At 40.8% G+C, this 16,233-nt stretch overlaps 1 pseudogene across 1 annotated transcript; it reads right to left on the bottom strand.

Annotated features, from left to right (window-relative positions):
* Window positions 1–5,911: 5,911 nt before the first annotated feature.
* Window positions 5,912–11,896, bottom strand: LOC143564219 (ATP-dependent RNA helicase DEAH13-like; annotated as a pseudogene). Its single transcript, XR_013140815.1, has 10 exons — window positions 11,779–11,896; window positions 11,392–11,493; window positions 11,207–11,281; window positions 11,093–11,142; window positions 10,573–11,022; window positions 9,583–9,798; window positions 9,271–9,501; window positions 9,091–9,204; window positions 7,538–8,678; window positions 5,912–7,429 (listed from the first exon to the last, which is right to left on the bottom strand). The product of XR_013140815.1 is annotated as an ATP-dependent RNA helicase DEAH13-like (transcript).
* Between the last annotated feature and the right edge of the window lie 4,337 nt (window positions 11,897–16,233).

The following is a 16,233-nucleotide window of genomic DNA, read 5'->3' as shown; positions in this document are numbered from 1 at the left end:
AAAAGTTGATCGTTTACCAGTGAGTCGATCCACGTTTCTTCATTGGCGCCATCACCTGTTACAACGGCAACAAAATCACCATCTCATCAGTTCTCTCTGAAAAACTTCACCATGGTTTCTGGTGTTCGAAACAGCGATCAAGTTCTGGAGGATATTGAGCTTGAGGATGTTAATGAGGGACAGCAGTTTCTGAGGGTGCCACGTGATTCTGCGCGCACCACCAGTAACCATCCCTTCATCACAACTCCTCATAGCCAGACTGAAACTCCTCCAGACGATTTCACGTTCCAAAATCTGACAGGCGCGAAACAAAAAGGACCAATGGGTCCAGAAGTTGAAACCAATGACCCTAAAGAATGGCTCATAAACGAACAACGACGTTTAATGGACAAATACAATGAGCTGGTCAAACACAAAAAGTTAGCCGACTTAACACAAAGGCTCGCATTTAATAACCAAACCATTCAAGGAACAACAAAAAGGGCGCGCGCGCGCGCCGGAAGATGGTCACTCTGTTCACACTGAACACGCTGATTTTAGTGATGAAGAAGTGCACAGCATGAGAAAGACGCGAGATACTCATGCAGGAGGCTCACAGCTCCGCGCGCACATGAACATAGCGCCTGGAGCCAAAGCCGATATGGATCTGTACACACCGTACAACCCACCAGCGAGAGGGCAAGTGGACGTAACCACACCATACAGGCCAGCCATCTTGGTGAAGCATTCAAAATTCACTGAGCGCATCGCGAAGGCTCCCATTCAGCACAAAACCAAGATGCCAAGTGGTTAGGGCAAGTACGACGGCACAACTGATCCAGACGATTTCTTACAAGGTTTTTACAACACTGGAAACCTAGAAAGCTGGACGATGCCAACATGGTGTCACATGTTTGCTCGCTGCCTCACGGGCGCAGCGCGTGTCTGGTTCGAAAGCTTGCCGACTGGACAAATCGATGGGTTCGAAGAGCTATTGGAGAAGTTCCAGGCTCACTTCGTACAGCAGCGCAGACACACGCGCGACCCCGATGACATCATGCACTGCGTGCGCAGGAATGATGAAACCATTGAAGACTACATAACCCGTTTCAATCAGGAATCTCTTGCCAATGGCTAGTTTCACAAGGGTCTGAAACTCGTCTGAGTATTTCATCGCATAAGCGCAACGAGTCATACCCTGTGAGACTAGCCATTGGCGATCCTGCGCGAGGGAAGAAACAGACGTCTCAAGAGCAGGAATCTGAGAGTTTAACAACTCAACAGTTTCCTTGGTCTGTTTTAGCTCTTCTCTGTCGGACGCTGCTGCCGCCAAGGCCTCATTCCTTTCCGCTCGCGCAGCATCGAGCTCTTCTTGGCCAGACGCTGCCGTCGCCAGGGCTTCATCCTTCTCTGCCCGCGCGGCCTCAAGCTCTTTCTTCAGGCGCGCAACCTCACTCTCTAATAAAGATTTGTCAGTGATAGCCTGCACAAGAGTTTGATCACGCGCCTCTGCATCTAGCTCCAAATCGCGCACTCGCCGCGCGTACTTGGCCGCATCCGCCTCTGCTGCCTGCAGCTTCTCCCGCGCAGCCTGCAGCTTATGCCCGCGCTTCACGAAGGCAGCGTTGGCACTTGCTCGGTTCTCGCTGAGTTCTGCTTGGAGTTTCTCAGCTCTCTCTCGAGCGTCAGAAAGATTCCAAGCAGATACCTTAGCCTCTTGCTTGGCCTCCGCAAGAGCATCACGCACCTTTACATAATCATAGCGAAGCTCTTGGGAGGCAGCAAAGAACGCAGACCCAGCAAAAAGATGGTCATTGAGCAAGTCCACGCGAGCGCGGTCCTCCTGAAACCTCCTTTTAGCTTGAGGCACAGAGTGAGCCCAGAAGTCTTCACACACACCCATGGACTGAAATGAGCTATCCTCAGTAATATTCCATCAGGGCGGTATATGTGATCGGCTTCCTGCAAACACAAAGCAACGTTCTAGTCATCTAAACACTAATATGGAAGTCCGCGCAGCGGAGCAAAACGAACTTATACCTGCGAAGAGCAAGCAGAAAAGTCAGCGCCAGCCCCACGAGAAGGCTGCGCCACGAAATCTCGTGGCGCTACAGGGCTTGCGCGGCCACCATCGGAGTCTTCAAAATTGACCTCCTCATCATCCTCTGTAACAGGTCTTTTCTCCTGCGACTAGGAAAAATCAAAACCAGTCTCGCGAGGAGGGCTGCGCGCAGGAGGAGGTGAGGGAGGTCTCGACGCCGCTAGATCAGCGCGTAAAACAGTCTCCTGCTCCTTAGTAATCCCAATGAGGGGAGATTCAGTGCTTGTAGGAGCAGGAGCAGAACCAACGGCGCTGGCGCCGGCGCCAGCAGTGCCGCCAGCAGCTTGTGTGCCAGCTATAATTCCTATGAAAAAACCAACAAAGAGAAATGATTCATGACTTGATCTAAAAGAAAAAAGTCAGAAAATAAAAGCGCAATATATACCTTGGCGCACCGCCGTTCGCGAGTTAAACATCGCCATGAAGTCCATTTTCCCCCTTTTCGAGGGTAAAACAGGGGACTTCAAAGCAACCTTCGGCGCAGCCTCGGTACCTTGCTGCGCCTGAGGTTGATCCACCAAGGTCGCCGGCTCTACAAACATTTGAGTGAGCAAAGATTCATTAATAACTCTATCGGAATCACGCTCATAAAACCACAAAGTATAAACAAAGTATACCTGTTGGAGAAGAGGAAACAGCAGGCGCAGCGCCGCTTCCCTTTTCCGCCGCGCGAAGAGAGGAGGTGGCGGCACCATACCTCGTGTGGACAGGAGGACTGCCCACACCCAGAGGCAAGGAAGACGAGGAAAACTTGAAGGTAAACCCCTTGGTTTTCTCAAGTCCCTTCGCTTGGGTAGGAGGATCCTGAGCAACAGGGGCATCATTTTTCTTCTGTTTTTTATTGGCCCCTGCGCCAGTTTTCCCTTTAGCTTTACGCTTGAGTTGTGGCACCTCAGCTTCCTCCTCCACCTCCTCTTCCGCAAGCTCCAGCTCATAATTCTCGAGCGCATCTACAATACGTGCAACAGAAATGTTAACCAAATTTGGTATTCTAAAGGCATAAGCATAAGTACAAAGGCCTACCAGGCGCATCGCTGTCAAAGCAAAATCCCAAATCAACAGGGATGAACATATCATCGAAGCGATCGGGGAAACCAACTTCCCCAGCGCCCAGCGCGACAGAGCCACCCTCCATATGCTCATCATAGGCGGCGTGGACGTACTCCTTGCTTACTGCATAAAACAAAACAAATGATATCAGCAAAACGAATTATATTCGCGCAGAAATAATGCAATGAGCTAATAACTCACATAAGCCATCAACTTGGATAACAGGCTCAGTCGCGCTGTCGGTCCACCTCCTGCTCATACCAACCCCCACCAGCGCCTCCTCGCAAATATTCTTGGCGGGGGATGGTTCAGCAGTCAACTTATTAACCCATGCGCCAGTTGGGTTTTTAAGAACATTCTCATCCGCGGGCGCAGAAGTGATCGCGCGCATGGTCATGCGGATGGGAACCACACCAGCCTTAATATAAAAAAATTTCTCAGACCAGTCATGAAGGCTTTGGAAGGAAACAGTGCAGCACTTGACCTTCTGACTGCGAGGAATGAACGAGAACCAAGAATTTTGGATTTTTGGCTTATAAAAATATTGAAAACGCCGAGGGGTGGGCTCCTCGCGCTGAGCTTTGCACATGAACTCAAAATGAGTCATGCGCACAAGTCCAAAAGGATGGACTTGGGATATGTGAATCCCATGAAATTGAAGCAGCGCACCCATAAACCTTGTCATCGGGAGACGAAGGTTGCAGTGAGTGAAAAAATGGCAGTATAAGGAGATATAGCCAGTGGGCGGATCTGCCGCCGTTTGCCCGGCCGCCGGGAGCAGACAGCCGTACTCAGGGAGAAAACCCTGAGAGGCGATGAGACTGTCGAAATCAGACTGTCTCAATTTGCAGGGAATCTCATCCCACCTCTTCACTGTCTTGCCCTTCCCCACCTCCTCCGACGAGGCCTCGGCAGCCCGTTTTCCCTTGCCGGTCTTCTTCAAAGTGGACATGACTAATGATTTTACACGGCGTTTGCTGGGGGAGATTATGGTGTCTGGGTTATCAGACATACAACTGTGAATCAAACAGAGGTTACTTCAAGAACGGAAATCTGGAAGCAAAATACAGGCCCTTAATCGGAATAAAAATGGAAGGAAAGAAAAAGCTCTGAAATAATAATGAAGATGAAGAATAACAACTTAAAAGGCTTGCTTTTATAGGCCCAGGAGAGAGAGAAACAGGTACTGATCAGAGTTCACGCGCCCCCACTCGCAGGTGCAGTCCAACGCGAGCGCGACACGTGTTCCTGACACTGTGTGAGGGGACATGAAAGGGAACGAAACAGGTACTGATCAAAGTTCACGCGCCCCCACTCGCATGTGCAGGCCAACACGAGCGCGACACGTGTTCCTGACACTGTGTGAGGGGACATGAAAGGCAACTGTAGCACCTCGAGCACACGAAAAGTCTGACACATGTCTCCATCTCTGACGCATGTCAGCACCAACCAACCACGTACATAGACGATTCATTTCAACCAAAAGGATAGAATTTCGCGCAACGATAAGAAATAAAAAAGGAAAAGACAAACCCTATTAAAAGAGAAAACTATTAAGTCTAATATCTATCTTACCTCGCTCGCGCGAGACAAGACACACATTAGACTGGGGGGCTTGAAGAGGTATGTACCCGCCTTAACATCGAGCGGGGCGGGTCAACCCACAAGATATATACAAGAGGCTTGAAATCAAGATATCATGAAGGCACAAAGCCAAAACCTATGCGCATGGCGCATACCACATATGCTCACGCATCACATATGCTCACGCGTATCACATGCTCACGCACCATATATGCTCACGCATATCACATCTGCGCGTGGCGCATCTGCGCGTGGCGCATATCACATGCTCACGCATCATATATGCTTGCGCATATCACATCTGCGCGTGGCGCATCTGCGCGTGGCGCATATTACATATGCTTGCGCATATCACATCTGCGCATGAAACATCTGCGCGTGAGAATAAAGAGAAGACCTCGCGCATCCTCAGGATAGGCGCATATCACATATGCACATAATCAACCTCGTCCTTATCCAAATCAGGATAAGGACAACCTTGATTGTGCTCGTCAGACAACCTTCCAGAAGGTATCCTTTAAGGAATAAGAATATGCTGATGTTGACAGCTGCCAATGAAAGGTGGACAACTCAGCAAAACCCATGTGCTACCACGTGATTGCACATGGGTCAGGTGAAATACCTGGGTCAGAGAATAATCAATGAAAAAGCACCATGTGTCCTAAGGACACGTGGCGCAAAGCAATAGGAGGAGGCCAAAAAGGCCCTAATGGGATCTGAGCCCAATCATTGGAAACCCTGACACTATAAATACCACACCACCTCCACAAGGGGAGGTAAGCAAGAAAATACATTACAATTCCTTACTCACTCTCAGATTATTATTATCTTCTCCTACAATCTCTTATTCTCACACCGGAGGGTTACCCCAATGAGGACCCCTCTGTCCCTTTCTGAGGGGTAAGTTCACGGTGCTGCTCGTTTTGTAGGTGGAAGAATTCATACTCCGGAGAACCATCGGTGAAATAGCATACTCATACCCGAGAAAAGTTGATCGTCTACCAGTGAGTCGATCCACGTTTCTTCACATAAAAAATGAAGTAAATAAGAATAAGATTTAGTGAATGGAGCTAGACTACGAAGTGATCAAGGAAAATAAAGTGCAAAATTTTGTGCCAAAATTATAACTTATGATTGAGAAATGAATGGGTTATACCTTAAAAGTTTGTTTAAATTATGGTTTTTAACTACACACTGCAGACAAACATGTTGCAGTGCCAGATACCAAAAAAATGCAACTTTAACAAACATATAAAAGAACACAACAAATATAATCCAAACCACCACTAATTAACTCTTAGTCTTTCTACTCTTCTCTTTCTTAACCGCTTTAACAAACCGTTCCTGAGGATCTAACCGCGCCTCCCGCTGCATACTTTTCCATAATAATTTCTTAAACTCATTATCAGATCCCTTTTCAAACCAATCGAAAAACTCGTGATACAAAACTCTCTCATTCTCTTCCCACACCTTCCTTAAAATCTCACAACTATCAATACCCCTTTTCCTCATCTCAAAAACAAGCTTCCCAAATCTCTTATGGCCCTCCGCATCGGGCCTCAAAACACTAATGGGCTGGGCCGCCATAAACTCTCGAGCCCGTTTCACACAAGGCAACACAAGCCCATCAAGCAAAGAGTAACAAAACACATTAACCTTAACCTTCTCATCTTTGACCGGTTGACCATGCAACGGAAGCTCCCATAACCGGTCACCAAACGTTACACTCACCCAATTATAAACAATGTCGGTCCGAGGTTCGTAATAAGGTTTCGGGTCCACAAGCGGGGCCGAGAAGCTGCACAGATAGCTCGAGTATCTCGCGAGCCACTCGGGTTTTATCCTCGTGGCTCCGTGAATATACGGTCGTTTCCGCTCAACGAGTTCACTGAAAACCATAAACTCAGGTGCCGTTCGAGAAACCGACGACCATCGGTGAAGGAACACGGTTTCGTTTACCTTGTGAGCCTGATAACGAGCTGCGTTTACCTTCCTGTCTTGTTCCGATAACCCGGAAACGCCTCTGACCCGTTTAGCGACCCGATCGGCCCAGCCAGCGCATATGGCTTGGCCCAAAAGCTCCTCTTCGGTCAACATTAATGGGTGCTTATTATTATAAACCATCCAAGCCCGTTCGACATCATCCACATTTCCATCATTCCAAATACACCCCTTCTAGTTAAACACTAAATGCAAAAGCTGTTTTCTTAATTTTGACATTTCCTCCATGGTTTTTAAATGTAACGAATTCTCGTCGCAAAATTGGACGCGGTTTTCCGATAATTCAAAGCATTGTAATGCGTAAGCTACGGTTAACGCATCACTTGTCGGGTTTGAAAACTTTGCTAGGGCGTTCTTGGAATTTTCTTTTAGTTTTCTTCTTTTAGGTTTATCATCCTTGTTGTCATCATCGTTTTCGGTTTGACCGCCTTCGAACTGCATTACGAACGGGTTTGACAAGCTTAAAGCTGCAGCGGATGCAACCGCGTATGCTAAAATCAAGTTTCTTCTTGTGGGCCCGTTACCGGTTTTCAGGAATTGAATAACGGTAATTAGCATACGCGAATGGCGTGGACTCATTGGATAGTGTGACATGGATTTGCCTAAAGGCGTTAAGTTCCCGTCAAAATCGAGTGCTTCTAAAGATTTTAAACAAAGTTCAGCTTCATGCAAGGATTTGGCTTCCGGCGGTGTCGGGAACAGGAATTTTGTAATCTGAATCAAATTAATACAAAAAGAAAAAAAATCACAAATATGAGATGTAAAATCACCAAACTGCCATTTTGACCAAGGAAATATGAGATTAAAATTTAGAAATAAAACCTCTTTGATACCCATGGATTTCATGAGAAGCACAACACCATCAACCGGCGTTTTCAATATTTCAGCAGTCGAAAACTCTTCAAATATGTTGTTAAACACAGCAGAAGAATAAAGACGATAACAATGGCCCGGCCCAGTTCGGCCCGCTCTTCCAGCCCGTTGGGCTGCAGAAGCTTTACTTATCCACTGCACTTCATACGTCTCCATCCCATTTGAAGAATTATAATATTTAACCTTTTCTCGACCCGTATCAACCACATATTTTATGCCTGGTATCGTTAAAGACGTTTCAGCAACGTTAATAGCAACCACCACTAACCGCTCCCCTTCCTTAATTTCCTCAAACACACGAAGTTGTGCGGATGCAGGAAGCATGGCATACAAGGGTAAAACAGACAACGCACCAGGTGACACGTCAGCAGTAGGTTGTTGGGTTGAATTGTCATCAGATTTTATGGTTGTTTTTCCAGATAAAGCATCAAAAGCAGCTTTTAACGCGTTAAAGTTATCGTTTCCCGTTAAAACATTATCAAATTCATTTTCTTGAGTAACCGAATCTTTAACAACTTCTTCCAAATCACTTTCTTCATCAGATTCAATCGAATCAAATGACACATCATCATCATCCGACATGTCACGATCATCTTCATCTTCACCTTCACCTCCAAATCGGTCGGTTTGCTCACGGTTTTCGATCTTAAACGCCTCATCGATCTCTTTAATATCAAAATCTTTACACGTGTTCTCGTTCGTGACAACCGTACCTACGTTTGACTTTCTCTTGGTCAGCTCACTAGATGCTTTGCGAAGCTCACAAGTATTCTACTTCCCGTTGACCCGTCACAAACACAAGTATTCCGCCAGGTGGAAGTCGTTTATGAATTGATAATATTTTTTTATAGGCTTGACCGATGTAGTCCACAATATCGGTACGTTTTGAAAAATGTGTTGTCACGGGATATTGTCGAGTTGGCACTTCAATGACAGGTGGCGGGTTCGAAAAGATTTTACCACCTGACACAAAGTCTTCAACACGCATGGTAGCACTCATTAATATTAATCTTAGCGGAAATATTTTCTTGTCGCTTGTAATCGTTTTTCCGGTTGAAACCTCGTATGCTTTTTGCTGCTCGTGTATTTTCTGCCATTAAAACACAAGATCAATTAATATGCATGAAAACCAATCCAAAACCAAAATAATCGAACTGGCCAAAACGAATTTGTGGATTTTCATTTTAAATTTTAGCAATTTATAAGAATTTTATAAATAGTGTATGTTGGCTCAAATGTGTAAGAATAAATTAGTTATTAATCAACAAAAAGATTTAGACCCAAATTCATTATTTTGGGCCAATGTTCTTTAGTCCCAATAATTTCAAGCCCATATGATAACCAGAAAAACCGAAGCTGAACGGTTTTCAAAAACTTAAAAGCCGAAATTTCAGTTTCTGGTACGGGCTTGAGACCAAAACTGACCCATGCACACCCTAATTATTAATTATTATTAGTATATTATTAATTAATTTTATTAAAAAATAATAAATCCCGCTTACATGGCGCTCTACTATAACGCGAGATAGCATCCCGGTAAGTATATCCGTATTCAAACTCCTTTCATGAGCTTCATCCAATATTAGAACTGAGTATCGCTTCAACAAAAAATCATTCTGCAACATAAACACGAGATCAACACACAATAATAGTTACAACTAAAACACAATAAAACAAAAAACCTGTAATTCTCGAAGCAATATTCCATCGGTCATAAACTTAATTGAACAGCTGTCACCAATCCTCTTATCGTGCCTAACTTGAAAACTGACCTCTTTCCCAAGACCAACACCAAGCTCAAAAGCCACCCGCCTTGCAGTTGCAATAACCGCCACACGGCGCGGTTGGGTCACACCGATAATCCCACTTCGAGTATTATGGTTTTTTGAACCGAATCCAGCCTCGTACAGAAACTGCATAATGCCACATGTCACGCAACAGTTATAACAATAATAATAATAATGATAAACTCAAATGCGATAACATAAGTTTACCTGAGGAACTTGTGTTGTTTTACCGCACCCGGTTTCTCCACATATGATGACACTAATGTTATCATATATTGCTTCCATAATTTCTTGTTCCATCATGACTATTGGAAGATCCATCCGCTTGGATTCAACTTCTTTTGGTCTTGATACTTGAATCACTATGGGGGTAGCCACACGTTTCGGTGAAGAAACGGTACGGTTTGTGGAAGCAACTACCTTCTGTAACATATCAAGCCGGGTAATAATTAGGAGTGGCAATTCCCGACATGACATAAAAATAAACAGGTTTTGGGTTAGCCATGTCGACATGTTTAACCCACTTTCTCACAGCCCATGAAACCTGATTACCAAATTTACAACTTGATTATTACCCACCTTCCCGCTCGACGCATTTAGATGAATGGGTTAGACAGATCATGTTCAGTTTACAGGTTGGCCTGTTTAACCATTTTAGTTAAATAGGCTGATCTGCCAGCTTGTTTAGTTAAACAGTTAGACCTACTAACCTGCTTATGACCTGTTTAACCCATCTTTTAATACAAGTCACCAACCCGATTAACAAGTTTACAACTTAATTTTTTTACAACCCGCCAACCTGCTCGACACGTTTAGATAAATGGGCCGTGTTTCAGGTTAACCTATTTAATTTAAAAGAGTCACGTTCGGGTTGACCTGTTTAACTCGTTTAGTAAACAGGTCGACACACCAACCTGTTTGGTTAAACAGGATAACAGATCAACCTACCACCCCATTTACACATTTTATACAACCTATGAAACCCGATTAAAAAGTTTACAACTTGATTATTACATGCTAACCCTAAAACGGGTTAAACAGGTCATGTTTGGGTTACACAATTTGAAGTGTGTGTGGGTTAGGGTTGATGCTTTTGACACTAATATAAATATGGGTCATGTTCGCACAATTGTTGATTGACACACCTGTTATTAATGAAATATTTAAAAATAAAGCTAAACATTCGATAAAGCGTACCACTGATTTTGCCATGCTTTCAGAACCGCTAGATTTCGTAAACGGAGGTTTAGAATCTTCTAGAACAGAAGTATCGTTATGCTCGTTTTCAAGTTTCTTAGCAAATGAAGGTGGGTCCAATGCACCAGCGACATCAGCATCAGCATCAGCTCCATTGTTACATGGTGGTTCAGGAGAAGATCTTAAAGGAGAAACTTCAACATTTGTGACTTCAATCTCTTCGTTCATGGGTTGACCTGAAACGTCCTCTGTGTTGACTAGATCAGAGTCGACTTCAGTTGACTCACTTGTATTGTTTCTTCTCTTTAAAGGTCGGTCACTATGTTGCAATACAAGACCCGTTTTAGCAAATTGCACTTCCCTTTTCGTTTCTCACGGGCTGTTTCAACCTGGCCCAAATTGCGTGAAGACCACATGAGTGAATACGCATCATCTTGAATTTTGTATTTCCTAAAAAGTTTAAAAAAATGTTAAAAATTAAAAAATCATAATAAATCCTGTTAAGAAAAGCATCACATACTCTAATGTTACGAGGCTTTTAGATAAAAGAAGTGATTTCTCCTTGTCCTCCTGCATACAATAAAAAATCAGTCGCACTTGAACTAATATTGAACACAATAAATGATGTACAAACCTCAAGTTTCTTTAGCTTTCTCTTCTGGGAGTTGCTTTGTTTAAGTTTTCCTTTCTTTTTTGACTTTAGAGGTCCCTTAACAAAAATAAAAACATAAACACATTGTATATAAAGATGTAAATAATTCAAAATCAAAACCTATGTAAAAAATGTCGGGACATACATACATACATACATACTGATACCTGTTTTGAAGTTTTGTCTTTGGATTTATTCTTTTTCTTTGGTGCCATAATCAATATGTTGCTATCATCTCCATTGTCTAAACCCTCCTCCATTGAATCCTGCTAGAATTAGAATATATTCATTAATGGAATGATTTACTTTTGCAGGGTTTATTTAAGAACTGATGTTGGATAAGAAATCAAGAAGCTTTAAATCATCAAAGCAGGAATCACGAAAACAAATGTATTAAGCAAGGATTAATAATAATAATAATAATACAATAACGTAGCAAACAGTGAAAGAAAAAAAGCAGGAAAACTGTTGCAGCAAATTAAGCACAAACAACAATAATCGAATCGAATTAAACAGCTTCCAAAAATTATTATCATAAAGAAACAAGAGCTCACAGATTCTCAGTTAGGTTAAAAGTCCTCTGGGGTTATCGCCGGAATAAGATTATAACCGATGTGTGTCGCCGCCTTCGGTGGTGGCGGAGCTGGAGACTGCCAATTTATGCCCTTTTCTTCCTTTTATACCTTTTTTTTATTTCGTTTTATACTACGAATTTAACTAAATTTAATTAATAATTAACTTAATTTGTTATAAGACCTGTTAAAAAGCTCATGGTTTAAAGCTTTGACTTGTTAGTTCGATAAAAATTTAAATAAAATTAGCTAAAAAACATGATTTTAAACAATCTGAGCTGAGTTGCTTATTTTTATAATCGAGTCAAAATCAACCCAAGCTCGGCTCGGGTCATGGCTCGTTTATCTTCAAAATTGAGCTCAAGCCTAACTGAGCTGCCTTATTTAATTTCGAGCTCGAGCTTGAAACCACCCTGGCTTGACTCTTGAACAGTACTACGCGTAGAGGTAACTAAGCACAACTGGACATTTTCTGACACGTTTCATCCTAATAAGCAATGACTAGTTTTGTAAAAAATGTAGTGATAAAATGCATCGTTACAAAGCTCAAATTAAGTGGTGTAGTGTTAAGTAACCATATAATTGGACAGTCAACCCACACAACCTCGTTGTGTATACAACAAGCCCTAAAAAAACAAGCACGAAAACGAGGGGCCCGGTGTGCAGCTCATTGTGGTGCTCATTTTCCTCCGAAAACATGTACGTGTGGTCTAAAGTTTGTAACCGAAAACTATGTCGAGTGTGGCATTCTTTTTTCTTTTCTTTATTTTGAAACTCTAAAGCCCAAGCATCGGGTCCAACTCCAAGCCCATCCAAATGACAGCCCAAAGCATCCGGGGTATCCAACTATCCTTAATCCATAACTCAAAATATAAAACACAACAAAGTTAGTATTGTACTAGAATAGATGTAAAACATTATTTTTAACATCTATTTACCTATGGACTGCCATTTGTTAGTGATTAATTATTTGTCAACTAGCATAGAAAAAAGTTCCAAGTGAGTTTCTAAAGATTTAGTGCAATCGTATAGAGTTACAAGTTTCACTTCTTATGTTGAAGTACTATCTAAATACAAAACCTTACGCCAAAGTATAATAAATGAGGCTGAAGGGTAAAGTTGATCATTGATAGCATTCGCGTTATAACTTAGTACACAGGTTAATCATATTGCCATTTTTACGTATTTTAACAAATAATTCGATCACAAGTTATTTTTACAATGTACATTAAAGGTTTGAATATGTTCATATAAATTTTGATGATACAATAATGATTTATATAAAATATAGACGAATTGAAAGTCTTACTTATAGTAGTTATCAACTTATCATAATTCAGGATCTACACTTATTGCTATGTGATAAACTGCGTAGTATATATACACCATACATGGGGACTACACCAATAAACAATTTTGTGTGCATTTGTAAGTACCGAATCTCTTAATAATCTCGACAACTTGATTTATATTGATAGTACTTGAAAATTGGCGTGAAATAAATCTATAATACATTATACATATGTTAGTGGTCTCAAGGGAGACGAGGAAGTCGTTAGATGCACAATGTGACATACAATTGACTAGACAATAACAAATCAAGATCCATAACTAATAAATAATCTTACAAAGTTGAGTATAAGTCCTATTTACTTACATCACATGCTAATGTATCATGTTGCCCATTAAACTTATAATTATATTTAAGATGTTATTATCCACACCATTTTATAATAAATGGGCCAATAGAAGGTACAAACACGCTACAACAAATGAACAGTACAACTGAAATAATCCAAATATTTAGAATTCTTGAATTTTTAAACCATCATTATCATGTTGTTATTTAAACTGGGTTATCAAATGCTAATAATCATGTACATATTATTAACGGTTTATTATTTAAATTCTGAACTTCAGTTTATATGTTTGTCTATATTCTTAACGCATAACAACCTTTAAAATTCCCTAAACTCGTCATATATTTAACATAAACTTTCTAATAAAATACGTGTATAGGATTTAACATTAATATCATATCTTTACGAATTCAAATAGACGTAGTGATATATTTTAAGACATTTTTCCTTATAGTATAGAATGTTTTAAAACACGTAAATAGGCACAAATTGTTTCGGAGCATTTACATTACACATTAAGAAATTATATAATTGTTATTACTTGAATACTTTGTTAAACTATTGTAGCAAAAAGATACGACTTGTTAAACAGCCATTTAAATGCGAATTTGCAGGCGATTAAGCAAAAAATTACATAAAGAAAGGATAAAGAGGGGAGGGCCGAGGGGGGTCGGGTAAGTGACTAATTTAAGAGTACATTATTAAACATTTAAACATATATAATTACTGTCATCTTCTTCAAATGAAAATATATATATATTACATGTGGTCGAACTTAATTTTGTCATATTCCTTTTAAGCCAGTTATTTATGTGAAGAATCAATTCATGTAACACATAGGCTTTGTTTGATGTAAGGTAATAAATGGCAAGGGAATGAGATGCACGAAGTAATAAAATGAACAAATAATTGAAATGGATCACATCATTCTATGGAGATGTTTAATTATCACGTAGAAATAAATGTAATAATTACTTTGTGTTGTTTGGTAGATATAAAAAAATAGATAAGAACAAAATAAAAATGGTAGCGAGTGGCGGGCAGTGATGGTGCTGATGAGTGGGTTTTGGGTGGGGGGGGGATGGTGGTTGGTGGTGGTGGGGATAGTTGTGGTGGGTGGTGGTAGAAGTCATGGTGGTGGATGGTGGTGTCGTTCATGGTGGTGGCAACAGATGCTGGCTGGTTGCGGTGGTCGGTGATGTGAGTGTGGTGAAGGTAATGCAAGGTGAAAGAGGGAATGAAATGAAAAAGAAAAAACTAATGGGGTGAATGAAATAAGTTTGGGGTGTTTTAGAATGATTGCAATGGACATGGTAATAAGTGATTCTATCCCATTAATCAACAAAACATTTTTTTTTTCATTTCTTCGCAATAATCGCATCTCATTTATACATACCAAACACCATCTTATGGTATGATTGAGATAAAAACCAACACAACTAACCACAAATGACGCTAACGTACGACGCTACCAATTATGATTGTGATCAATAACACCAAGACAAGTGACCCCCTCTTCCAATATGAACACAAAGTTACAACTTAGAGTGTCGGGGATCGTGAATCAAAAATGCAAGAGAGAAGTAGTGAAGGTATACTTAATGCCCTATATCTATGATAGGTTTTTATATCTCGAAAAGTCAATATAAGAGCATTAAAAGCTCATGAAACTTTGTCATCATTGTCTTAAGCCCGCCTAGACGCAAAGGATGTTCATTGTATAAAGCTATTATCCATTGGCTATTGTTTTGTATTGGTTCCTCTCAAAATATTTTGGCATTAAATGTTTGACAAGTTATGACCTGGCTACACCGATGAGACTACTACCAAAAAACTGGCAATTTTCCGACAGCGTTTTTCGTAGGAAAATTGATCAGAAACAGCCTATAGCGACAAATTTCAGACAAAAAGGTGTTGTCGAAAAAACCCTTGTAGAAAAACCTTATCCAGACAACATTCCTACAAAACTTCCAACAAATAAGCCACACAAATAAATCGTCGCTACCTTCCGACAAAGTTCCCACAAATATTATTTTTTGTTTTTCTTTGCATTATCTACAATTTTCCCACAAAATTGTGTTTCACTATTATTTTATATTCGTTAATAAAAATAATAATAACATTGTTAATATTTCATTAATCCAAAATACAACTAATTAAATTTTATATTTCTGACAACTTTCCTACAACAAAATTTTGTTTCTACCGACGATTTTTCGACAAAAACAAATTAGCCTTTACATACAATATTCCGACAAACACTAAAATAAATTATTAATTTTTTTTTCACCTACAAAAATACAGAATTTGAAAAAGCCCATTGTGTCTACCAAACAAATACATACAAACCCATTAAACCATAAATTACAAACATATGTTCGGTTACAAAATGACCACAATATTTAACGCATGCCCTTCACACAAAAAAACATGTAACACATGCGATACGGGTCACAAACTAATTCTGGACAACACATGTTCTAGATAATACATGGTATAAAATATAACCTACTAAGATTACTTATCGGCCAACTTTTTCATGATTTCTTCAAATTGTTTTTGTAATTGTTGCTCTCTTTCCTCTCGTTGAACCCGCTCTCTTTCACGATCATGTTCTATTTGTTCCAAACGGTTGTCCAAATCTTGTCGGGTGTCACGTTCTTTTTCTAGTTCGGCTCGAACTTCTTGAACCTATAAAATTGTTGAAGCATATATAATCAATTACATAATACATATAAAAAAACAAGCATGCATATGCTCAAAAAAAGGTTTAGTCAAAATGATATGTGCTTAAAGT

The sequence above is a fragment of the Bidens hawaiensis genome, unplaced genomic scaffold, assembly GCF_021521415.1.
Source record: "Bidens hawaiensis isolate Kalapana, Puna unplaced genomic scaffold, B.hawaiensis_p1.1 tig00021834_1, whole genome shotgun sequence".
Taxonomy (NCBI): Eukaryota; Viridiplantae; Streptophyta; class Magnoliopsida; order Asterales; family Asteraceae; genus Bidens; species Bidens hawaiensis.
The sequence above is the reverse complement of the archived record's forward strand: the minus strand, read 5'-3'. Positions and strand labels throughout refer to the sequence as shown.